This window comes from Pan paniscus, chromosome 21 (assembly GCF_029289425.2).
Source record: "Pan paniscus chromosome 21, NHGRI_mPanPan1-v2.0_pri, whole genome shotgun sequence".
In the NCBI taxonomy this organism is placed as follows: domain Eukaryota; kingdom Metazoa; phylum Chordata; class Mammalia; order Primates; family Hominidae; genus Pan; species Pan paniscus.
The window spans coordinates 39,705,311-39,729,755 of NC_073270.2; the positions used below are offsets into that span (position 1 = coordinate 39,705,311).

At 44.7% G+C, this 24,445-nt stretch overlaps 1 protein-coding gene across 5 annotated transcripts in view; it reads left to right on the forward strand.

Moving 5' to 3' along the window:
- RALY (RALY heterogeneous nuclear ribonucleoprotein) overlaps nt 1-24,445 on the forward strand; it is an 85,653-nt gene that overhangs the window by 16,022 nt on the left and 45,186 nt on the right. For 2 of the 5 annotated variants that reach the window (XM_055104461.2, XM_003831814.5), the window contains exon 2: nt 20,811-20,893. The exons of 2 other annotated variants lie outside the window; for them this stretch is intronic. The gene's annotated coding sequence lies outside the window, so the exon portion shown is untranslated. Of the gene's footprint in view, nt 1-7,085; nt 7,111-20,810; nt 20,894-24,445 lie in introns of those variants that run through there. One more of the 5 variants, XM_055104460.2, reaches the window with a different exon arrangement.

Genomic DNA, 24,445 nt, shown 5'->3' on the forward strand with positions numbered 1-24,445 from the left:
TACAGGCACGCACCACCATGTCCTGTTGTTTTTATTTTTTTATTTTGTAGGGATAGGGTCTTGCTCTTTTACAAACTAGGCTGGTCTTGAACTCCTGGGTTCAAGCCATCCTCCCGCCTTGGCCTCCCAAAGTGCTGGGATTACAGGCCTGAGCCACTGCACCAGGCCTGAAAGTAGGCAAAAGAATCACCCAGAAAGTCACCTGCTGGTTCCCTTTGACTTCTTGTGATTACTGAAACGTCATCCAGTATGTGGAGTACTGTGGTAATTTCCATGACAACTGATCCTGATTTTCCAGATAAAGAGAGGAAGCTAGTAAGTGTTAGGAACTCAAAAAGCGTAGTAAGCTAAGTTCTTGTGGTGCTAAGTAGAATTTTTAGCTGAAAGGACCTTTCAGCAGCAACTGCCTGATTAAACCTCTTCCTCTTATAGGTCTGGAGAGGTTAAGCAACTTGCCTAAGGGATTGCTATGTTTGTGGAATAAACTCTGGATCCTCAGCTTAGTATCTCTCTGTGCCTCCTATTCTGCATGACTTTTTTCATTATATCTCGGCTGAACTGTGAGCTCTATGAAGGCGGAAACCATGTCTGTCTTGTTGATGAGTGTTTTCCCAGAGCCTGGCATAGGATCTAAGTATTTTTTGAGTGAATGAATAAACTGGGTGGGGGGGGGTTCTCAAACTGGAACACATGGCTGCATAGTAGATGATACATGAAATCACAGGATAAAACATACATCTTCCTGAAGTGTCAGTATACTTAGATTTTTTCGAAGTTGGATTAAATATTATAACTGGTAATTTAAAGTTTGCTTTTAACTTTAAATATTTTTATGGAATGAATGATAAATTAGCATGAATTCTTGAGATAAAGTGAGAAAGCATCAAATAAGTTACAGGATTATAGCAGGCCCTTTGACTTCTACCCCAGGGTGGGTCTGGCATCGCCAGACCTCTGACATTTTTAAGAGCAGCTAGAAATCTAATTTTTTTAAAAGTGAGATCTGATTTTGAATGTTGGCAATTAACTCAGAGGTTTTTAAGTAAATTTTTACATATCAGACAAAAACATATCCTTGGGCCTAAACATCTGCTTGTGACCTATGAGATAAAATACAGGTCTGAGCAGTAACTAGACTTTGGATGGGGCCAAGATAGGTGGTGGTGTCAGGGATATCTCCTATTCTGAGTCTGGCTCCTTCAGATTTGAAACTAACCATAAGCAGGAGTGGAAAGAATAAAGCTAGAGACTTGATTAGAACAAATTCCCACATTAAACATCCTCTGTAGGAAACAGCTTCTATAACTCACAGGCTACCATATCCCTTCTCGTTGACTCCCCTTGTTTTGCAGATGAAACTAAGGTCCAGAGAAGAAACCAGAGCTTTCTTGTAGGACCATTAAGAAGCAGCCATGGGGCCAGACATGGTGGTTCATGCCTGTAATCCCAGCACTTTGGGAGGCCAAGGCAGGCAGATCGCTTGAGGTCAGGAGTTCAAGACTAGCCTGGCCAACATGATGAAACCCCATCTCTACCAAAAATACAAAAATTAGCCGGGTGTAGTGGCGCACGCCTGTAGTCCCAGCTACTTGGGAGGCTTAGGCACGAGAATCGTTTGAACCCAGGAGGCGGAGGCTGCAGTAAGCCGAGCTTGCGCCACTGCACTTCAGCCTGGGCGACAGAGTGAGACCCTGTCTCAAAAAAAAAAAAAAAGAAAAAGAAAAGAAGCAGCCATGGGTCCTGGGCAGGCCCCGCTTCAAACTCCTGACCTTTGTTTGGTTTTCCTGCCTCACACACTCTTGGGCCATGGGGCAGTGGCTTCTGCCATAGCCTGAGGTGGTTGGGAGAACTGGGCTAAGGCTTCTTGGTGCAGCCCTATCATCATGAGGTGGCGGAAGGTTGACATGGCAGGTGGTAATGTGCTGAGCCTCTTCTTGGTGCAAAGGGTCTATTTCTGTCACTAGCATCAGATTGACCTTATTTTATTTTTTTTTGCCTAGAAAGATGTAGAAGACAGCTCAGCAAAAAGAAGCTTCAGGGCCGAGATAGATCTATCCCTCATTGTGCCTTCCTTGCCTCTTCTCTTTCTCTTCTTTTTCCTTTCCTCCACCTCCTTTCTTTTTGAGCCCTACTTACCCTTTCTTCTGCATCCTCCCCCACCCGCCATCCTTTGTTTTTTTCCTCACTGTTGCCCTTCTTGAGAAATTTTTGTAATGCTACTGCAGTGCGCAGAGCTTGGGATTGAACCTGTTTTCTGTGTTTTTAAAGGGGACTTGCAGTAAAAAGTAGGGCATCTAAAATAGGGAGACTAGACATCTTGAAACTGTCCCCTCTTCTTCTCCATTCCCACCCCAAGTCATAAAGGATAAAATCTAAACTCTGGCCTTGGCCGCAAGGCTCATGCAGTCTGGTGCCATATCACTTTGCTGCCTTTTGTCAGCAGCATAGTGCTTAATACCCACTGTTTCCCTGTGTTTCTGCCCAGTAGAAGGTTCCCTGGATGTGCCAGGCTGTATCATGACTTTGTTTTGACTACAGATAGTCCCTGGTTTACAGTTTGACTTACTGATTTTTTGACTTTATGTTGGTTACAAAAGTGATATGCATTCAGTAGAAACGGTACTTGGACTACTCATACAGCTAGTCTGTTTTCACTTTCAGTAAAGTATTCAATAAATTATGTGAGATATTCAACACTGTATTATAAAATAGGCTTTGTGTTAGTTGATTTTGCTCACCTGAAGGCTAGTGTTAATGTTCTGCGCATATTCAAGGTAGGTAAGTTAGGTGTATTAAATGCATTTTCCCAGCCTGGGCAACATAGACTTCATCTCTTTTTTAAAACAAACAAACAAACAAAATTAAAAAAAAAAAACTAGCTTGCATAATGGGGCATTCCTGTAGTCTCAGCAGCTACTTGGGAGGCTGGGGTGGGAAGATCGCTTGAGCCTAGGAGGTTGAGGCTGTAGTAAGCCTTGATTGTGTCACTATACTCCAGCCTAGGCATCAGAATGAGGCCTTGTCTCAAAAAAAAAAAAAAGGCATTTCGACTTACAGTATTTTCAGCTTACAAGGGGCTTATTGGGATGTAACCCTGTTGTAAATTGAGCAGCATCTGTATTTCCCCTAAGTAGAATCCCCTTATCTTCTTATCCCCTTTACCTGACAGACTCCTGTTTATCTTTCATATCAATTCCAATGCCACTTCCTCAGGGAAGCTTTCCCTGATCACTACAGAAGCGGAATTAATTTTGATCAAATAAAATATAGGATTTATAGCAGGCCCTTTGACTTCTAGGACTGCTGTAGTTGTACTCTAGTGCTGTGTCACACCCAAATCCTCTCTCATTCATTGGATCGAGACAGTATAGGCCAGGGGATAGTGTGCTACTTATCTCTATTTCCCTTGTGTCTCTGAAATAGGCTTGGCACAAATAGTACTTACAAAATGAATGATGGAAATGTGTATGCATTGATACTTATAGTATAGTTTGGTGTTAAGTGCTACAGATGAAATATGACAGTGCGCTTTAAAGAAGAGGCTTAATTTGGGGGTGACTAAAATAAAAAATTATTGACTTGAGGGTCTCTGTTTTGCAAGAATACATAATTAGCTTAAATAAGCAGCAAAAGGTTAGTTTTAATTATGTAGCTTCTGTTAATATTAAGTGTTTTTTGTCTGTTTTACCTCAATTTGAACAGATTAAGTTTGCGTGCATGCTGGACATGCCTCAGAACACATGAATAGCCCGTACTAGATCTTGGGAACGTGGATCTTAGAGTCACTTTGGAATAAGTTCTTATATAAATACCCCCAGCCTTTTGAGAACGGGGCTTGTTAAAGGACGCGTATGTAGGGCCAGTACCTACTGGCAGTTGGATTCAGGGAAATGGGATTGACTTGGCCTTTGGTCCTTTGGTCATAATTTTAAAATATGGGAGTAGAAAACAACAAAGAATGGAATGGACGCTTAAAACAATGAAAGAGCATTTATCATTTGTCTCTTGAATGTAGAGTTTGTTTTTGATTTCATAATTCTGCGGGTAAACGTGACAGTTAAAATGGTGGATTATGTATATGTATTATAATTTAGAAATTCCATTTTATAATTTTACTATTCCAAGGTGAAATAATGCATTTAAATTTGGGATTTGGGTGGAGTATTATGTTTAACTGGAGTTGTTGTCAAGTATGAATCCCTCAGGGAAAAAAAAATCTGTTTTAAAAAGCAATCTGATTCTTAGCTCTTGAAACTATTGTTACTTAAATTTCCAATAATTAAAAATTTTAAAATTAGAATTGCCAATACTTTGACCTTTGAGAAGGGTTTCTTAGAAATACATTTAGTAATGTACCCAAGACATTAGTCTTAACATTTAAACTTTTTTCTTTAAAACATGGTATTGGTTGTTAACTTTTACACAGTTCTGAGTACTGTTAATATCTGGAAAGTATCTTGAGATATCAGTGGAAAGCTAAACAGTCTAAATTTAACATGAAATACTTCTTTATGATTCAGAAAATAAAATCAGATTTTTTCAAAGTCAAAAAAAGAAATGTGACAAAGTGCTCTGGAAATTTACTGGAATTCTTGAGAGAGAACTAACTGGAAGAAATCTTGGAAGCTTCTAGAAGCTGGTAGCATTTGAGCTTGTCCTTAAAGATTCAGAAGTTCAGTTGGAAAAGATGGTGGGAAGAACATTCTAGATGGAAGGAATGGTAGGAGTAAAAGTAATGAGGAAGTACGGAAGCCAGGCCCTACCTACTAATCCACCTGTCTCCCTTATTCAGAATTTCTGCCAAATGTGTGCTAAATCTCTGTGGGCCAGCCTAAAGGATATTTACTTTTCTTCCTATTCTTTCCTTCCCTTCTTCCTACCTCTTTTGTCCTTTTTGCCTTTTATTTTTTGTTTCTTCTCAATATTTCCCCCCTTTTTAAAAATCTCCCCCTTTCTCCAGTCCTTTATAAAAAAAACAAAAAAGCAAAAAACTTTATTTACCTTTCTCTACCTACTTCTTTTTTGCACTTTTCCTAGGTAACCCAAGAAATCCAAGTCTTTGGGTGGAGATGTGAATCAGCCATACAATGTTTAACTCCAAATAACACCTCCCCTTGTGAAGCTGAGAAGTAATTGAGGCATAATTGCTTCTCATCTGTCTCTTGTGTTTTATTGGCATAGACTTTTTTTTTTTAACCTCCCACAATGCTGGGGGTGTCATTATCATTTTATTTTTCGTAGTTGTCAAAATGTCAATTTTAATGAGAAATTTCTGCAGATAGGTTTGCCCTTGAGTGGTAGGAGCCTTCAGGCAAAGCCAGGGCTAGATGAGTCAGGAATGTTCATGGATCTGTTTTCTCATGCATACAGGTGTATAGGCCACACAGGCAGACACCTACTTTTCCCCATCCCTGCAGGCTCAATGCTTTGCAACATGTGCGCGCGCACACACACACACACACACACACAATTGATGTGCATGTATGTCCTCTCTTCTATACACAAAGTATCTCCCTTACACTTTCAAGCCATCTATTCCTCCTCCTCCCGTATGTGCACACATTTACCCTCTTACACCCCTGTCCCACTGTCTTCTACCCAGATACCCAGAATTGTGTGTGCTACCAAAGTATCTGCAAGCCTAACTCAGACACCACACTGTTCACTCCCTTACATCTGCGCACAAGTCCTCCCCTCCACACATGCCCACATAATCTCTGCCCGTGCCAGATGCCACACACCGAGTACCACAGCATCCTCCATATTTCTTTATACCCAGGTGCTGTCACCACCACCCCTTAGGTTTCTGTATCTTCATAACAGACATTTTAGTTTCAGACTAGTTTTGAAAGGAAATGTTCTTTGCTGACAGCCAAGCTAGCAGACTGTTAGGAAGTTGGAACCATTTATGATAGATCCTTTGGATTCAGGCCGCTAGTATAATGATGGGGGTAGGGGAGGACTGGATCAGACAATAGTGGGCTACCTCTGAATGTTACTGTTTATGACCCAAGGTGAGTTTGAACCTGAGTTCACTGCTATTGGAAGGTGATCCCCATACTTAGCACAAGAAAGCCAAAGCTACTGCATGTGTTCCAAATCAGAATCTCTGGGGTCAGGCATAGAAACTGATGTTTTTAATGAATTCCTTGAGTCCTTCTGTTGTGTAGCCAGGTTGGGAAACACTTATCTAGAGAAAGAACTAGAAGTAAAAAGATATGCATTATCTTCTGATACCACCTTGGACAAGTTTCTTTTCTGGACATCAGCTTTCTCCACTGAAATATTAAAAACCTATACTCATAAAGGACCCTTTCAGTTCTAAAATTTCATGCTGCTTTATGATGAGTTTAGTCTGGGATCTTTTTCTACCTCATAGTGTCCGTTCTCTGGGTCTGCCTGGGGCAGGGCATTTTAGGACATTTGGCCAGAGGCCAGCGAGGCAGCCCAGGCCCTGACCTTCTGCCAGAAGCACTGACACAGCTCCTAATTAGAAATGGATCAATATGGGCCTGTAGCCAGGCCTGGGGAGCCTGGGAGGAGGCTGGAGCAGTGCTCCTAGGTAGGGAGAATGATTACCGTGAAATGGATCTGGTTACACTTGTCAATACAACAGTTCTGCTGGTGTAGCCCACCTCCCCTGGGGACTAGCAGGCAGGGCTACCCTGAACAAACGGGGAAATGGTTAACTTGTATCCCTATTTGATGTGTTTTCCTCACCTTTATAAACTCTTACCTAATGTGATGCTAGGTACATCGTATAGGCCCTCTCTTCAGATGGAAAAATCACTTATTGAATACCTACTAAGTGTTAAATACTGAGCCTCATTGTGTTTATTTCTCCTTGCAACCTACTGGCATAGGAAGGAAAGGAAACTGAAGCTCAGAAAAGTCAAAGTGAAGTGACTTGGCTGCCCATTGTCATATAGCATAATCTCTATTGTACTATGCTATTATTAATACATTTCTGAGCATTTGCAACACCGATTCCAATCTGATGAACTGTTTTCTACCAGCCCTCCCTTACTTACCCTTCTACAGACTGAACTGGAGCTCAGGCTGTCTCCCTGGAGCTGTTCAAAGACTGGAGGAAATTCTTTAAAACCTGTGGTAAGGCAGGTGCAGGGGGTGGGGAGGGATGCTCTGCTTGCTTTTACTTTCTCTTGCTTTCTCATCTCCTTTCCAAGGTCCCTAAGGAGTGAGCAGGCTCTAATGGGAGAGATCAATCATCATTTGGGATCAATGGGAAGGTTTTCTCCTCTACGGAGTGCAGAGTCAGGTTTCTGAACTGGCCTTGTGCAAGGAGAGGGAAGAGATTCATAACTGGATGCATTGGAGAACCTGCAGGCTTAACATGCTCAGCAGCCAGTGTGGTCAGACCAAATTCCTCCTATAGTTGGTCATTCAACAGATACTTGTTGAGTGTCTCCTGTGTGTCAGGGCTTGTGCTAGTGCTAGGGATTCTTAGATGACCTCACAGTCTAGCATCAGAGTCAGACAAAGATACAAACCACAGTATAATGTATGTTCCTTGATAGAAGAGTTTATAAGGAATTCTGAGATTCCAAAGGCATGAATGGGGGTTCTCCTAGGGGATGTAATTATGATCTGTGTTTTGAAGGAAGAATGAAGGGTAAGAGTTAAGCCAGGAAGGGCACTCCAGACCAGGGAACCAGCACAAACAAAAGCATAAAGATGTGTCCAGGAATTACTGGTAAAGGGGTGGGCATTAGAGCAGTACCTAACGTGTAGCAAAACAGACGGACTGCTCTGAGCCCTTATCCTTTGCCAGATTTAAGGTTGTAGTAGTAGCCATTGGATGGCAGTAATGCAGGTGCAGCAGGTAGGGAGGAGAAGATCGATTTATTAGCAAGTGCCAACTGAAACTTATTTCTAGACTTCTGTGGGGGAGAAGGGAGGAAGCCTGAAGAGCAGCAGTCCTCTGTCCTCTGGGCCAGACCTGCAGAGGTGTTGTGGTTCTTGGCATTGGTTTGAAAGTTCGTCTGGCCCAGGCAAATAACTTTGCTTCTCTCATGGCAAAATCCTCTGCTTCACACAGCCTGCCCCTCCTTTCTGTGTTCTTTTACAGAAAGAAATTAATGGAATCTGTTCAAAATACCCCTGAAATGAAATTACATTTTTAACTCTAATTACCCTAATTAAAACTTGACAGCCGTAATCCTGGAATGGAAGATATGCTAAGTACCCCTTGCCTGTGACAAGCTCACTTACCCAGATGGAATGTTGTTCTGTTCTGGGTTTAGAAGAAAATTTCTTTTGGTGTTTGTTTTGTTTTTTCCATTAGCAATTTAGTCTTCCACCCCACAAATTCCCCAAGGTAGGATAGCTGTACTTGTGGACTACAGGTTTGCCCAGGACCCCTAATCTCAATAGAGGTTCCTTTGCATCTGGAGGTGGAGCTCCTAATGATCCTTACTACATACCTTTGAGTTTTTTCTTCAGTTGAGGTTGAACTGCAGCCTTTCCCTCAGTGAAATCACCTACCTTGGGGAACCAAGGATCTGTACTTGTTAGAAGGCTGTCTTCTGGTCTAGGGCTAAATACGGATTGGGGGTCAGTTTAGGGCTAGTACTTAGGATACAGTTTGAGCCCAGGGACAAGGAGGTCTAAAAATAGGATCCCTCGGCCGGGCGCAGTGGCTCACGCCTGTAATCCCACCACTTCAGGAGGTCGAGGCGGGTGGATCACTTGAGGTCAGGAGTTCAAGAGCAGCCTGGGCAAGTTGGTGAAACCCTGTCTCTACTAAAAATATTTTAAAAATTAGCCAGGCCTGGTGGTGGGCACCTGTAATCCCGGCTACTCGGGAGACTAAGGCAGGAGAATTGCTTGAACCCGAGAAGTGGAGGTTGCAGTGAGTCGAGATCATGCATCTTGCACTCCAGCCTGGGCGACACAGCGAGACTCTGTCTCAAAAGGAAAAAAAAAAAAAAAAAAAGGATCCTTCTGCTCTTCATATAGCTCCAGTTCCTTTAACTCAGCACAGGTGAGAGCAACCTAGTGAGATGCCTGGTCTTGGCCTCTGCTTTAAGTGGTTACCTGGCCAGACCCAAAAACATGATGGGATGGGAGGTAGGGGCAAGCCCATAAAGCAGACTGAAGGATTCTTTGATGCTGTGGGTCATCTCACATTTCTGCTAGAACCGAAGATCCCCATGTTCTAGTAATCTACTCAGCTTAGAAGCCTGTTCAGTAGGCAGACACTGGGTGCTCTGTTAGGTACTGCAAGGGACACAGAGTTGAGTAAGACACAGTCCCTGCTCTTGAGAAACTTAGAATTCTGGGGGAGTGGGGAGGTAGTGGTGGGTGAGGGACAACCATACACATACAAATTATGTAAGACAGAGCAAGCTTTATTCGGTAGATAGGAAGCTTGAGTGCCCACTGTGTACCAGGTTCTGAAAATAGTGTATAGACATATGAAACACAGTTCCTGTTTTTCAAGAACTCCCAGTAAATTAGATAGGCATGTGAAGGTTCACCGTAACACATGTAAGTGGAGGATGTGCTGGACAGATTACCTGGGAAGGAGGCTAGTCAGGGAACATGAGGAAGGATTAACTCCCATGGGGGCGAAGGGAGGAATCATTGGCAAAGACTTCTCCCAGGTGTTGGCATTTGGACTTGTCTCTGAGTAGATAATATTGGCAAAGGGATGGAGAAAGTCATTGAGGATGTTAGGGAACAGCATGAGGAATGGTAGAAGCTGCCAAATTACAACTCAGTGTGATTGGAGTGCAGTGTGCAAGAAAAGGATGTGGTAGAGGATGAATAAGGGTAGAGTTTAAACCATCCTGTAGGCAAAGGGGATCCACTGAGGTTACAGGACTGTGGTAGGAATAATGGATTAGTCAACAGGTTATTGGAGACAGATTAGTTAGAACATGTCAGCAAACTGGTGGGGCAAATCTAGCCCATTGCCTCTTTTGTAAAGTTTTACTGGAACACAGCCACACTCATTTGTTCATCCATGATTGCTTTTGCACTACAATGGCAGAGTTGAATACCATGCAGACTGTGGTAGCCCACAAAGCCTAATTACTATCTGATCCTATACAGAAAAAGTTTGCTGACCTGTAAGAAAGAAGGTAGTTATGCAAGTTCTGTAAGAGAAGATAAATGTCAGAACTAGGCCTGAAATGGATTGCAGGTGTTTGAAGAAGGGACATGATTTAGTAGAGAACACCTGTCCTACCTACCGCTCAAAACTATAAAAATCAAATTTGCTGAAAGTCACTGTCTTTTTCTTTTTTTTTTTAATTAGTTTATTTTTTTTGAGACAGAGTCTCACTCAGTCACCCAGGCTGGAGTGCAGTGGTGCAATCTTGGCTCACTGCAACCTCCGCCTCCTGGGTTCAAGCGATTCTTGTGCCTCAGCTTCCCAAGTAGCTGGGATTACAGGCGTGCACCACCACGCCTGGCTAATTTTTGTATTGTTAGTAGAGATGGGGTTTTGCCATGTTGGCCAGGCTGGTCTTGAACTCCTGACCTCAAGTGATCTACCTGCCTGGACCTCCCAAAGTGCTGGGATTTACAGGCATGAACCACTGTGCCAGGCTGAAAGTCACCGTCTTAGTCCATTTTGTGCTGCTGTAACAGAATACCATAGACTGAGTCATTTACAAACAATAGAAGTTTGTTTGGCTCATGCTTCTGGAGGCTGGGAAGTCCAAGATCAAGGGGCCGCATCTGGTGAGGGCCACGTTGCTGCATAAAAACCTGGCAGAAGGCATCACACGGTGAGAGAGAGCGGGAGGGCTGAACTCACTTTTATAATAAACCCACTCTCAAGATAGCAGACACTTTCCTGCAGTAATGACATTAATCCATTCATGAAGGCAGAGCCCTCATGCACTAATGTTGCCTCTCAGAGTCCCCTGTCTCAACATTGTTGCTTTGGGGATTAAGTTTCCAACACATAAGCTTTAGGAGACACATTCAAACCATAGCAGTCATGGCCATAAAAGGATACTTGATACACAGGCAAGTCCTGATTTGCCTTTATTAGCTGTGTGACCTTGGGCCAGTCACTTAACTCAGAAGTTCGGGTGAATATAATAAGTAGAATATGGTGAGTAGAATAAAGAAAAGACTCATCAGTCAGATCTTCCTCAGGAGACGGAACTCTTTTTAAAAAATTTGTTCTTTTAAATTTTTTTATTATTAAAAAAATTTTTTTTAAAATTTGTTCTTTTAAGTTTTTTTATTATTAAAAAAAAATTTTTTTTTAAATAGAGACGGGTCTTGCTCAGTTGCCCAGGCTGGTCCTCAACTCCTGGCCTCCCAAAGTGATCCTTCCACCTTGGCCTCCCAAAGTGCTGGGATTACAGGCATGAGCCACCACACTCAGCCTTCTCTTTCTTTCCTTTTTTCTTTCTTTCTTTCTTTCTTTTTTTTTTTAATAAAGACAATGTCTCACTTGGCTGCCCATGCTGGTCTCGAACTCCTGGGCTCAGGTGGTCTCCTGTCTCGGCCTGCCAAACTGCTGGGTTTATAGATGGGAGCCACCATGCACAGCCTGGACAAAGCTCTTATTCTCTTCTCTATACCTTATACCTCACCCCTAGTTTTTAAGTTTGAGGGCCCTCTAGTGGAAAAGACAGATACCGTAGAAAATCTGGAACATAGTATGAGTTGAGAAGTTGGGGATGGGTAGGCAGAAGGTTTTGATCACTCAAAGCAGCTGATGTTGTGGGTGGAGGGGCTTATGATACTTTGAGACACCCTATACCTTTCCCCTCCATAACTGTTGACACTTGTTCTGGCCAGTTTGAACTTGTTTCTGCCCCTCAACTGCCAGAGCACATAAGGCCCCTACGAAACTAAAGGCTGGCTTTGTCCCTCAGTCACCTTTACCAAACAGAAACTTTGTAAGTGCCACTTGACGTCCCTATGTGCCTCTCCCTGCCACTCTACTGAGGCTCCTATGCCTCACTTCCTTTTTCCTTCAGCACTGTGCATCTGCCCTGAAGGACGGAAAAAGTACCATCTAGGGAGACCACAGTGGTGAGTTTTAAGCTCATTTCTGCCTTCAGCTTCCTATGTGACCTAAGGCAATTCATTTCATGTCTCTGGCCCTTCTGTAGGCTCCAGTGCAGATTATCTTCAGCCACTTTTTGGGACTTGGGATTTCTTCTCTAAGCCTCCAGCTTCATAGCATAACATTTTTTCCCCCAAAGTTCCCCTCTCTTTTCAATCTAGAATATTAGTATATGCTCAAAGATCATTTGCTTGAAATTCACTACCTTCACCTGTGAGGAGAGTAGTCGTATCTGTTTTTATTGGTAGGGTTCCAGGAACTGGCAGTCAGTCTGACTGCTAGAGTGGAACAGACCCCGTCAGCAAGGCATGATGTCTCCAGGATGGGCTGTGTAGTTCAGTACAGACAAACTTTTGGCCCTGGGAATCCAAGATACAGTAGAGGAAGAAGGGCCAGGCACTAGTCTAGGCAGTTTACGTAATTTTTTCCCCTCATTTATCTTCACTATTCTGAGGTAGGTGATTTAATCACCATTTTACAAATGTGAGGACTTAAGTTTTAGAGAGTATCATTTGGTAGACAGTGACTGACTCATTGTGGATACAGGAAAACAACTGAATATTTCTTGCTCCCAAGTAGGGAAGAGTGGTAGAAGAGACAGGCAAGTGAACGGTGGTCAAAGCACCAAGGATACCCAGTTTTGGTGGCAGAGCCATGGCTTAAACCTAGGTCTATCTGCTAATTGTTTCTACTATATGCTGCCTTCCTTACAGAGGGGTGGAGAGAGCAGCAAACCCAAGTGGACATCCAGGCTGGCAAGCAGTCTCTGGACAATGGCCATTGGTGGGGAGGCCTGTCCTTGGATTTTGAGTTGGGCTTTAGTTCGAGGGGGTGGGGGTCTGAAGTCTTAAGCGGGTGACTAAGGCAGGGGCTCTCATGTGGAGCTAACCCCATTTATAGAATAAAGCACCTAATTTTGTGCACTCTAGAAAGTGAAGCCTTATGGTCAGCACTGATCATATGCTAGAGTATCACAAGAGCCCCACAGTCAGTCTATGGTATAATAGGGCCAGAACCAGTCTCCTTATTCCCAATCAGGCCACCTCTCACCTCACTCAGACTTAATACAGTATAGAATAACTTTGGAGGGGACCTCAGTGTGGAGGCTGGAACTGCAAATTTCAAGCTTACATATCAGTTTTTGAATAGGTATTCAAAAACCAATGACAGGCTGGGTGTGGTGGCTCACGCCTGTAATCCCAGCACTTTGGGAGTCCAAGGCGGGCGGATCACCTGAGATTATCAGGAGTTCAAGACCAGCCTGGCCAACATGGTCTGAGTGAGGTGAGAGGTGGCCTGATTGGGAATAAGGAGACTGGTTCTGGCCCTGCCACTGACTTCCCTCTGTGACTTTGGACAGATTCCCCTCCCTGCTCTGGTCTTACCTCCCTTTTAATAAAATGGTTGAGCCCTTCCAGCTCTGGTCTCATCAGGAGCATGAAAGCCATTTTCTACACAGTCTCAGTTGCACAGAGCAGTGTCTGGTCGGAGCTTTGGTGTGTTGGTTACTGATTATAAAGCTTTAGATTCTCACTTCCAGCTCAAGAGGGGGAAGGGGAACCATCCAACTGTCTCATTAGCATGGAGAAAAGAAAACAGTAATTACTCGTGCCTCCCTTGATAATTCCTGCAGGGTTGGATCTTCTAGGGAAGGAGGAGGGGAAAACTAGAGATAGCTTCAGCTGAGAAAGGAGAAATGCTGTTAGCTGCCCAGAAAATGCAGAGGCAAGAATGATTGTCTTGCACATCTGTTGTATTCTGTGGATGTTCCTCCAGGCAGCTTGGAGACTGCCTAGATTGAGTTTCATCTATTTATGGCATGCGTTATGTTCTCATACGTGAACATGGGTTGGGCTCAAGACCCCTAATGTCACCTGTCATTAAGAAACCAGCTGTCCTCTAGGGCCTACTTTTTGATACACTGGGCATCCTGACACCTGTCTTTGTTTGGGAGTATGGGAGGGTTTTACTGACCCATTTTGTGTCCTGGCTGCATTTTTTATTATGTTGTGAGGTCATTTTTTTTACCCCCACAGCAACACAGCCAGTAGTTTTATTATGCCTGGGCATAGGCAACCATACAGTAGAGCCAGTCACAAGAGTCAAGGTCAGGTATCCTTGTGAGGGGAGGAGTCTGGGAGAACTGCAAGACCACGGGGTTTAGTAAAGGCTGGGATAAGCAAGCCTTACAGAAGGGTTGAGGCAGTTTTGAGGCTGAGGGGTTAGGGGGAGCTGGAACCCAACTGTCAAATAGATTGGCAAGTTGGCTTGTGGGACGAGGGCTATTTGCCCTGTGCCTTTGCCCTGTGCCAGTCTTTTACTCCCTGTGTGTGGTCAGTTGTGAGCCCTGGAGTGCTGACTGTAGCAGAAATGCGTTGGAGGCTGCCTTCAGGGGAGCCCTGCCTGAGGGAGCCTGGAGCCATTAGGCTGAGATTATCTCCCGTGGCTGCTCACTGGTGCCTTGGTTGCCACCCCAGAGGCCTAGAGAACGCAGCTTCCCTTTCTCTTCCTCTCTCCTGAGGAAGATAACCCTTCAGCAACACGTCTCTCTCTCTTTTTTTTTTTTTTTTTTAAGACAATCTCAGTCTGTTGCCCAGGCTGGAGTGCAGTAGTGCGAACACAGCTCACTGCATCCTCCGCTGCCCGGGTTCAAGTTTTTCTGCCTCAGCCGCTGGAGTAGCTGGGACTACAGGCATGCACCACCACACCACACCCAGCTAATTTTTGTATTTTTAGTAGAGACGGAGTTTAGCCGTGTTAGCTAGGCTGGTGTCGAACTCCTGACCTCAGGTGATCTGCCCACCTCAGCTTCCCAAAGTGCTGGGATAATAGGCGTGAGCCACCTCACCTGGCTCAACACCTTTCAGTCAGTCTTCCTGCAGGCCCTGGAGCTTGCTTATTCTAAACAGCAAGAGTTCTGTAGGGACATGCTACTTTTAAAAAAAAATTGTTTTACAAATGTAGGAGATTATTTCCTCTGTTAAAATCGTCTTTGGTCCCCAGGGAATGCTCCCTTTCTCTTGTCCCAGACCGTTTGCTTGATTCCCCACCCTTTGATGTCCAGACCCAGGCTTCCCATAATTTTCACTCTTCATTCACTTCCTGGCTCCTTTCCCTAGCTTCCAGCAGTAGATTCCTGGTTTTGTTTTTTTTTTTTTTTGGTGGGGGGTGGGGATAAGGAAGGTTTTTCAACAAAGCTTTCATGATGGAGAGCTACTGGGGAAAGGTCCAGAGGATGTCAGTAACCCCTTAGCCACAAGGAACGATATACTCCCAAGGCTTGTTAGCCTGGAGTAATGCTGGTAGAGGAGGAAGCTGTGACGAGGAAGAACCTGCTTGTCTTCTGACCTCTGCAGGCTTCAGCTTAAACCTGGCAGAGGTTGGGCTGGGGCAGGGCAATAGTGAGGGCTGAGGGTTGGAGCCCTGAGCAACTTGTTGATAAGTGTTTCACTTTACCTCCTATTGACACTTTTAGTTTGGAGTTTGGACAAGCAAACTCTCTTCATTTAACATTTACAAAGAGGAATTCCTGCTGCTTCTCTTTTAAATAAAAGTCCTTGGTTCTGGTACCGGAAGGAAAAAGATCTTTTCCAAAGTCTAGACCTCAGACATTTTATTTATTTATTTATTTATTGAGGCGGAGTCTCGCTCTGTCGCCCATGCTGGAGTGCAGTGGCGTGTTCTCGGCTCACTGCAAGCTCCGCCTCCCGGGTTCACGCCATTCTCCTGCCTCAGCCTCCTGAGTAGCTGGGACTACAGGCGCCCGCCAGCCATGCCCGGCTAATTTTTTTTTTTTGTATTTTTAGTAGAGACGGGGTTTCACCGTGTTAGCCAGGATGGTCTCTATCTCCTGATCTCGTGATCCGCCAGCCTTGGCCTCTAAACCTGAGACATTTTAAACCTGCTCAGGTGTCTCCTTCCTTACCTGTTCTCCCTTCACCCCTTTCCCATCCTCTTTTCTCTGCTCCCTGCCTTTGCACTCCTTACATCTCCCTTGACTTGTGAAAACAAGAATGGGAAAAGGACACCTTAAGCCAACAGATTAGTAGATATTCGGTTGATATTCATACTGGGGCTGAGACTCTGAATATGGAGCTTGAGATTTTGGACTTTACTTCTAGTCCTCAGAATAAGAGTTGCTGGGCAGGTTTTGTTTATTCCTTTATTTACTCACAGATACTTAGGCTGACACAGAGCCTGGCATCTGAGATGCAGATTAGAACTCAGGTCTCTTATTGGGAGGTAGATCCAGACTAAGTTCGTAAGACCCTAATCCTACATGACCCAAGACCCATATGACAGTTCATAAGACCCTAATCCTGCCATAAGGTCACAATCTTATGGAGAAGACATAGCAGCAGTGAGCACACAACCCCCACTCCCTCCACATCCCCCGTTCAATAATTGAATTTTGAGGTTAGAAAGAACTTTAGTTTTTCTGGTCTTCTTTCATGTTGCTGTGTAATAAGTAAGGCAGATCATGAGAGTACACAGGCTCTGGAGTAAAGTAAAGCAGACCTGGGTTCAAATGCTAGCTTTGTTGCTTACTAGCTGTTTGACCTTGAATGGCACACTTAGCCTCACCTGTCTTCAGTTACCTTGGTTGTAAAATGGGCATGTCATCACCTACTTCACAGGGTATCATAAGGATTAACAGTTTTAACACCCAGCCGTGTGCCTGAGGCATAGTAGCAGCCCATGTCTTTCTGTCACCTTGCATCAAGGCCTGGCTTAAATCTTTGCTTCTTCTGTGAAGCTTCTGAGACAAACCCAGGTCAGACTGATTTGTTTCTTCACTTCCACAATACATAACATTCTTTGAACTGTTAGATCCTGCCTAATATTAGTAATTTTTTGTGGGACATCATAGTCCCATCCTGAATGCCAAGTGCCTAAGGATAAGGACTGTTCTCAATCATCTGTGCATCCTCCATAACCCCTTATTCAGAGCTGTGTACACAGCAAAGCCAACCAGTACAGCTAGTATCAGGAAATATTTTTTGACTAATTAGATAGAAGGTTCATGTATGTACTCTGTTATTCAGCTTACAAGAAGAACCATAAAAGACGTGGCTGGGACTCTCCCATCCTAACTGTGCCCTTTTCCTCACCTGTTACCACATTGATAAAAACATGTGATTATAAAATCCTTGTGTTGGCAGTATAGGAATTCCCATTTTGCAGATGGGGAATCTGAGATGCAGATTAGAACTCAGGTCTCTTATTGGGAGGTAGATCCAGACTAAGTAGGAGGAATAGAAACAGAAATCTTAATAACTGGCTGGGCGTGGTGGCTCACACCTGTGATCCCAGCACTTTGGGAGGCCAAGGCAAGCAGATAACTTGAGGTCAGGAGACTAGCCTGGCCAACATGGTGAAACTCCGTCTCCACTAAAAACACAAAAATTAGCCAGACGTGGTGGCACGAGCCTGTAATCCTAGCTACTTGAGTGGCTGAGACAGGAGAATCGCTTGAAACCAGGAGGCGGAGGTTGCAGTGAGCTGAGATTGCACTACTGCACTCCAGCCTGGGCAACAGAGCAAGACCCTATCTTAAAAAAAAAAAAAGAAATCTTATAACTGACTAGGTCTCCATTCTTCAGAAGTAGTAGGAATTTGTACAAGGAAGAAGGGGGACAGGGCTACTGTATTCCTGAGGCCTTAGCTGATGGTGAGTGCAGAAATGAATATACCCACAAGCCGGAGATGTTTCAAGAACTTGGCAGATTTGGGAGGCCGAGGCGGGCGGATCATGAGGTCAGGAGATCGAGACCATCCTGGCTAACACAGTGAAACCCCGTCTCTACTAAAAATACAAAAAATTAGCCAGGCGTGGTGGCAGGCACCTGTAGTCCCAGCTACTCAGGAGGCTGAGGCAGGAGAATGGTGTGAACCCGAGAGGCGGAGCTTGCAGTGAGCCTAGATTGTGTCACTGCACTCCAGCATGGGTGACAGAGCGAGACTCCGTCTCAAAAAAAAAAAAAAAAAAAAAAAGAACATGGCAGAGAGAGTGGCAAGAAAAGGGTTCAGGATTACGTCATAGATTCACTAGGCCTTGAAAATGAAGAAGGGTTTGAATGTAAATGAAGAAGGGCAATTCCAGTGAGACAACAGTGTGGACCAAAAATATGAGAGCTGGAAAGCCCACGGTAGAAGTAAGGCGGATGATGACCAGATACTGGCATACCTAAGAGCAAGGCTGAGGTGACTGGGAGCCATGACTTTTTTTGAGCAGGGAAGTGTCATTAGGACCATTAGTCTGGCTGTGTGGGTCTAATGGATTGGAATAGGTGGGGTAGGGGAGACTAGTGAAAGAGACCAGGGAAGAGACTCCTGTAAGTCTGCCTTTGTAATGTCAGTAAGTTTCAAGAAATATGCCAGCAGTGCAAGCAAGAGATAATGTGATCCTGAACCAAGAGGAAGTTGACATAGTAGGGAATAAAGAATACTTTGAGAGGCCAAGGCAGGTGGATCACCTGAGGTTGGGAGCTTGAGACCAGCCTGACTAACATGAAGAAACCCCGTCTTTACTAAAAATACAAAATTAGCTGGGCATGGTGGCCGGCACCTGTAATCGCAACTACTCAGGAGACTGAGGCAGGAGAATTGCTTGAACCCGGGGGGCCGGAGGTTGCAGTGAGCCAAGATCGCGCCAGGATATTCCAGCCTGGGTGACAGAGCGAGACTCTGTTGCAAAACATAAAGAAAGGAAGAAAGGAGGGAGGGAGGGAAGGGAGGGAGGGAGGGAGATGATTTGGATGTAGAACTCTTAGAGGGGGAGAAAAAAAACCCCACAAGGATTTGGCAGTTGTGGGAATGGGGAAGAGAGAGAAAGAGGGGTTGAGAGCATGAATATTTGGAGTCTAAGTACCCCGGAGAATGGTTATGCCATTCTCTGAATCATGGAGGCTGGGAAATAGAAGATGAATTGAGTTGGTTGACTTGTTGATTGGAGGTGTCCATTCTTGACTCCCTGGTGCCTCTGCCTTTGTCTTTTGATCCAGAGCTGCAGAGATCCTTTGGTTCCTTGTGCTTGCTGCTTTGTTCCAGACCTGGAGGCCCCCCGCACCCTCAATCCCTTCACTCATGACTTGGAGCAACTTTCATTCCCTCTGAAATAAAACAGTGCTTAGGCCAGTACCTAGTCTGTTTCCAACTGTGCAGTAAATGCCTATTAAATGGCCGTTGTTATTATAGCTTTGAGATTACAGTAGCTAGAGATTAGAGAAGCCTCTGGAACCACCTGGCTGAAGGACTCAGGAGCCATTCAACTTGTATTCAGTAAAAAGCCTGGACTGCAAGTATATGGAGAGGATGTCAGGCTTGGGTGTAGATGGGTGGGGAACTCTGAGCCATGTAAACTAGAACAAGAGAACATGTTTCCTGCCTTCTGTTTTTGAGAATTGTTATATATAATGTGAGATTAAGAGGGCAACACTGGAGTTGGACTTCTGGGTTCAAATCCCAGCTCCACCATCTTGTTAGCTGTGCAATGGGCAAATGTACTTAATTTCTCTGTGCCTCAATTTCTCCATTAGTAAAATAACATACCAACCTTACAAGATTGTTGTAAAGATTAAATGAGTTAATACAAATAAAAGGTTTACATCAGTGCCTGGTATGTGCTGCTATTCTTATTCTAGAGTCTGCTCTATTCCATCCCACATTCCTGGGAACGAATATACAGGGATTTCTCTTCTTCACCATCCTCACCCAGCAGAGGAGGGAGCTGAGCACAGAAATGTGAAATAAATCTCAGAGTCCTTGAAAGTTTGTCTCACCTAGAATCCAGGTGATCTAAGCCTGGAGGAGCCTGGGCCACAAGTGAGACAGAGTTAGAGTTGTCCAGAAGACCTGAGTTTGACTCCCAGTTTTACCACTTGACTTATTTTGATCTTGCGCAAGTAACCTAGTCTCTGAGCCTTAGTTTTCTCATATGTAAAATACAGAACAAATTCCTTCTTGTGTCTCTTGTATGTACCTCATTCTCCTTATGACTCCACTCTAGCTATATTATTAGTCTTCTTGTTCCTTAAACATACCAAGGCCTCAGGGCCTTTGTACTTGCTATTCTCTCCCTGGAACACTCTTCCCTCAGATCTTTTCATGTCTTACCCCAGACTTCATTCAAATCTCTCTGGTTGTGACCCTTTGTAGAGGCCCCTCCCTGACCATTTTATCTAAAATAGACTTCACCTTTACCTTTCGTCATTCTTTATTTCCTTACCTTGCTTTGCTTCCCTTCCCTCCCTCTCCCTTTCCCTCCCCTTCCCTCCCCTTCCTCCCCCCTTTTTTTGAGATGGATTCTCGCTCTTGTCACCCAGGCTGTAGTGCAGTGGCACGATCTCGCTCACTGGAACCTCCGCCTCCCAGGTTCAAGCGATTCTCCTGCTTCAGCCTCCCAAGTAGCTGGGGTTACAGGCGCCCACCACCATGCCTGGCTAATTTTTTTTTTTTTTTTTTGTATTTTTAGTAGAGACAGGGTTTCACCATGTTGGCCGGGCTCGTCTTGAACTCCTGACTTCAGGTGATCCACCCCCCTCGACCTCCCAAAGTGCTGGGATTACAGGCATGAGCCACCGTGCCAGGCGTGCCTTATTTTTCTTTATGGCACTTAGCACTACTTGAAATTATATACTGTAAATAATTGACCTGTCTTTTGCTAGGATGCAAAATGTGTGAGGGCAGGAATTTTGAATGCCTGCTGCCTGTTCTGAGCAGCACCCCTAATGGACTTCTCTCTCTATTATAGGTGAGCCCTATTTCCAGAGGCAGGTGGTGCTGACCCTGTAACCCAAAGGAGGAAACAGCTGGCTAAGCTCAGCATTGTTACTGGTGAGTGAGGTTGCCTGGGAAAGCTCTGGGCAAGCTTGGGCCAACATGGAGGGTAACTCGTTTGGGGATTGTTTTTACCTTTAGTACAGATAACTTACAAGTGATTATCTTCCTACTCCATGTCTAAAAGATTGGACGTTGCACAGGTAACCTTCTGAACTGGGAGGGTTGAGACTGCTCTCCTAGAATTGCCACAAGAATGTCTGAGATCATTTGCCATGAATAAGGCAGAGCAGGTCTGCTTCCTTCTTGCTTCTGCTAGCTGCTTTCTGCTGGGATGTGGCAGGTGGGGGGCTATCCTGGGACCTGGCGGCTATACCTGTCCTCTCACAAGCTCTTTAACATGACCTCACAGCCCTTAGAGACTTGTTTTTTGAGATGGAGTTTCGCTCTTGTTGCCCAGACTGCAGTGCAATGGCGCGATCTCGGCTCAATGCAACCTCCGCCTCCCGGGTTCAAGCAATTCTCCTGCCTCAGCCTCCTGAGTAGCTAGGATTACAGGCATGCACTGCCATGCCTGGCTAATTTTGTATTTTTTAGTAGAGACGGGGTTTCTCCACGTTGGTCAGACTGGTCTCGAACTCCCGACCTCAGGTGATCTGCCTGCCTTGGCCTTCCAAAGTGTTGGGATTACAAGCGTGAGCCACCGCGCCCGGCCCCTTAGAGACTTTCTTAGCTTTAGTTTTTACTGTGATCTGCCAAGCTCATAGGTCAGCTCCAGAAAATCCTGTAGTTTCTTCCATTCTGCAAAATGTCTTATGAATAATGGTGAGAGTGGAGTGATTAGGGTTTTATGAAGTGGATGTCAGGGGAAGCTGACAGATGGTGAGAAGGAAGGAAAATCAACGCATTAAGAACTTACTATGTTACTGATCTCAATCTAGACAAAATCCCTTTTTGTGTGTGTGGGGGGGTTTTATTTTTGTTTTTGGGAGACAGGTCTCACTGTGTTGCCCAGGCTGGTCTCAAACTCCTGGGCTCATGTGATTCAAGTGGTCCTCCTGCCTCAGCCTCCCGAGTAGCTGGAATTACAGGTGTGTACCACCACAGCCTGCTCTGAAACCTCATTTTATAGATGAGGAAATTGAGGCTCGGGAACTGAAATAATTTGCCCAGGGTTTACACCTGGGAATCCATAAAGCTGATGTTAGAACCCAGGTCAGTCTGACCATAAATACCATTGTTCTTCCAGACCTGACCTTCCTTGGGCTGTTAATCTCCCTCTCTAATTCTGATTTTTCTTATAAAGTTCAAGAAGGCCTACTTACTTAGGGATTCAGAAAGGAGATTCAGTTGAGGGGCTGAACAGGGCAGGTAGGAGTTAGGGGTCCCTCTGAGCAGTGGTATTTCTAGTGAGGGGGGCTACTAGACTGAAAGATAGGAAGAACCTTCAAGCAGGCAGAGGCCCAGGCTAAAAGTGACCACAAGAAGAAGAATACGTCTGTAACACATGGGATCTCATAAACACTTGGGCCAGTACAGGGCAAGGACCTGAGTGCTGGCTTGAAGTTGAGAAACCTAGGTTTTTATCTTCTCTCTCAACATGTGCCCTTGGACAGTCTTCATTTCCCTATTTGTAAAGTTGGAGTGCCTCCCTGTCCCCTCACGTCTCGTGTGTACTCCTACCATGCAGGTATGTTACAGAGAATCAAATGAGAAATGCAAGTTGGAAAACTTTGTGAATTGTAAAGCAGCATGAACTAAACAAGAAAGTGAGAAGAAAGCATTTTAAGTGTCTGTCTTAGCTCGTTTTATGTTGTTATAAAGGAGTACCTGAGGCTGAGTAATTTATAAAGAGAAAAGGTTTATTTGTCTCACAATTCGGATGTCTGGAAAAGTTCAAGATTGGGTGTCTGCACCCAGTGAGGGCCTTAGGCTGCTTCTACTGTGTTGGAAAGGGAACTGCTGTGGGTGGAAATCAGATGGTAAGAAAGGGAGAGGGGAGATGCCAGGCTCTTCTTAACAACCATCTCTTACTGGAACAAAGAGAGTGAGAATTCACTCACTTCCCCTACCCTCCTTCCAGGGAGGGGATTAATCTATTCATGAGGGATCTGCCCCCAACGATCCAAACCTCCCATTAGGTCCCGCCTTAAACATTGGGAATCAGATTTCAGCAAGAGGTTTGGAGGAGTCCACCATCCAAAATATAGCAGTATCTGTAGCGTCCCAGTCCCTGACCTGTTTGCCGCCCCATTCCCCAAAAGTAAACGGGAGGGTTTTCCTTTGGAAATTTTCACTGTAAATCTTCTTCTGTGCCCTTCTCCTCCTCTCCTTTCTTTTGTGGGCCCTACCCATAGCTTAGTCTTTCCATAAGGAAAGGGATTCCAGGGCAGAGATGACAAAGCCGGGTAGCACAGGCAGCCACGATTTGCAATATGTGGGCTGCAGAGTGCAGGTTTGAGTGCACTCATGAACCGTGGTATAGGATACTACAGCAGTTCCCAAGAGCCCATCCCAACAGGAGTCAGCACTCCACCGAGATGTTGCCTTGTTCCCTGCTGTCATCTCTTGAAGAAGGCTATTCCTCTTTTGGCCCTAGGTTCCCTGCCTGCCTCTGCTTACTGCTAGTGAAAAAGGCTCTTGTGCTGTAGCCTCACATTTTATGGAGGCCATGGTCATTCCAGTTTTTCTACCATCTTGTTCTCCCCCTTCACCAACGATGGGGTCCATTCTCTTCGCACTGTGTTTTAACAATGGACATTCTGTTCTTCTGTCTGCCTGAGAGTGCACAGAGGGTTTTGACCCCTACCTTCCCTCCTACTCTGAATATCCAGCCTCTTGCTGCCACTTCTTTTTGCCTTGTTAATCTAAAGTTCTACAGCTTCTGGCCTTTCCCTGGCCTGGGTGCCAAGCTTGGATCTTATATGCTTCCTGTAACAACTGCCCGTGAAAAAGCTCCACTATTAACTTTTAAAATATGAATGATTCCACGTAAATAAGTGTGTAATATATACATTTATATATGATAAGCTACCCATATAATAGCTTATTTATCTAACAGCCTCATTTTTCCAGAGTCCAACTGAAAAACAAGAGGGAAGTAAAGCATTGTCATCCTTAAGTATTTGCACAGTGCTAATTTATTCTTATTTTTATGTGTTGTTGTAACAAGTTTAGCATTTGGTTTCTAAAACCCCATAAGATTAAAAGAAGAATATCAAAAAAGGGAGAAGAGCTGCTATATTAATACCATCTAGGGGTGAGAGCTGAAAGCTGACTGAAAGGGGAGGGGTGAAAGAAGAAGTTAAAACAAAGGGGAGGGGTGAAAGAAGAAGTTAAAACAACAGTCTGGGCCGGGTGCGGTGGCTCACGCCTGTAATCCCAGCACTTTGGGAGGCCGAGTCGGGTGGATCACAAGGTCAGGAGATCGAGACCATCCTGGCTAACACGGTGAAACCCCGTCTCTACTGAAAAATACAAAAAATTAGCCAGGCGTGATGGCGGGTGTCTGTAGTCCCACCTACTTGGGAGGCTGAGGCAGAAGAATGGTGTGAACCCGGGAGGTGGAGCTTGCAGTGAGCCGAGATTGCGCCACTCTACTCCAGCCTG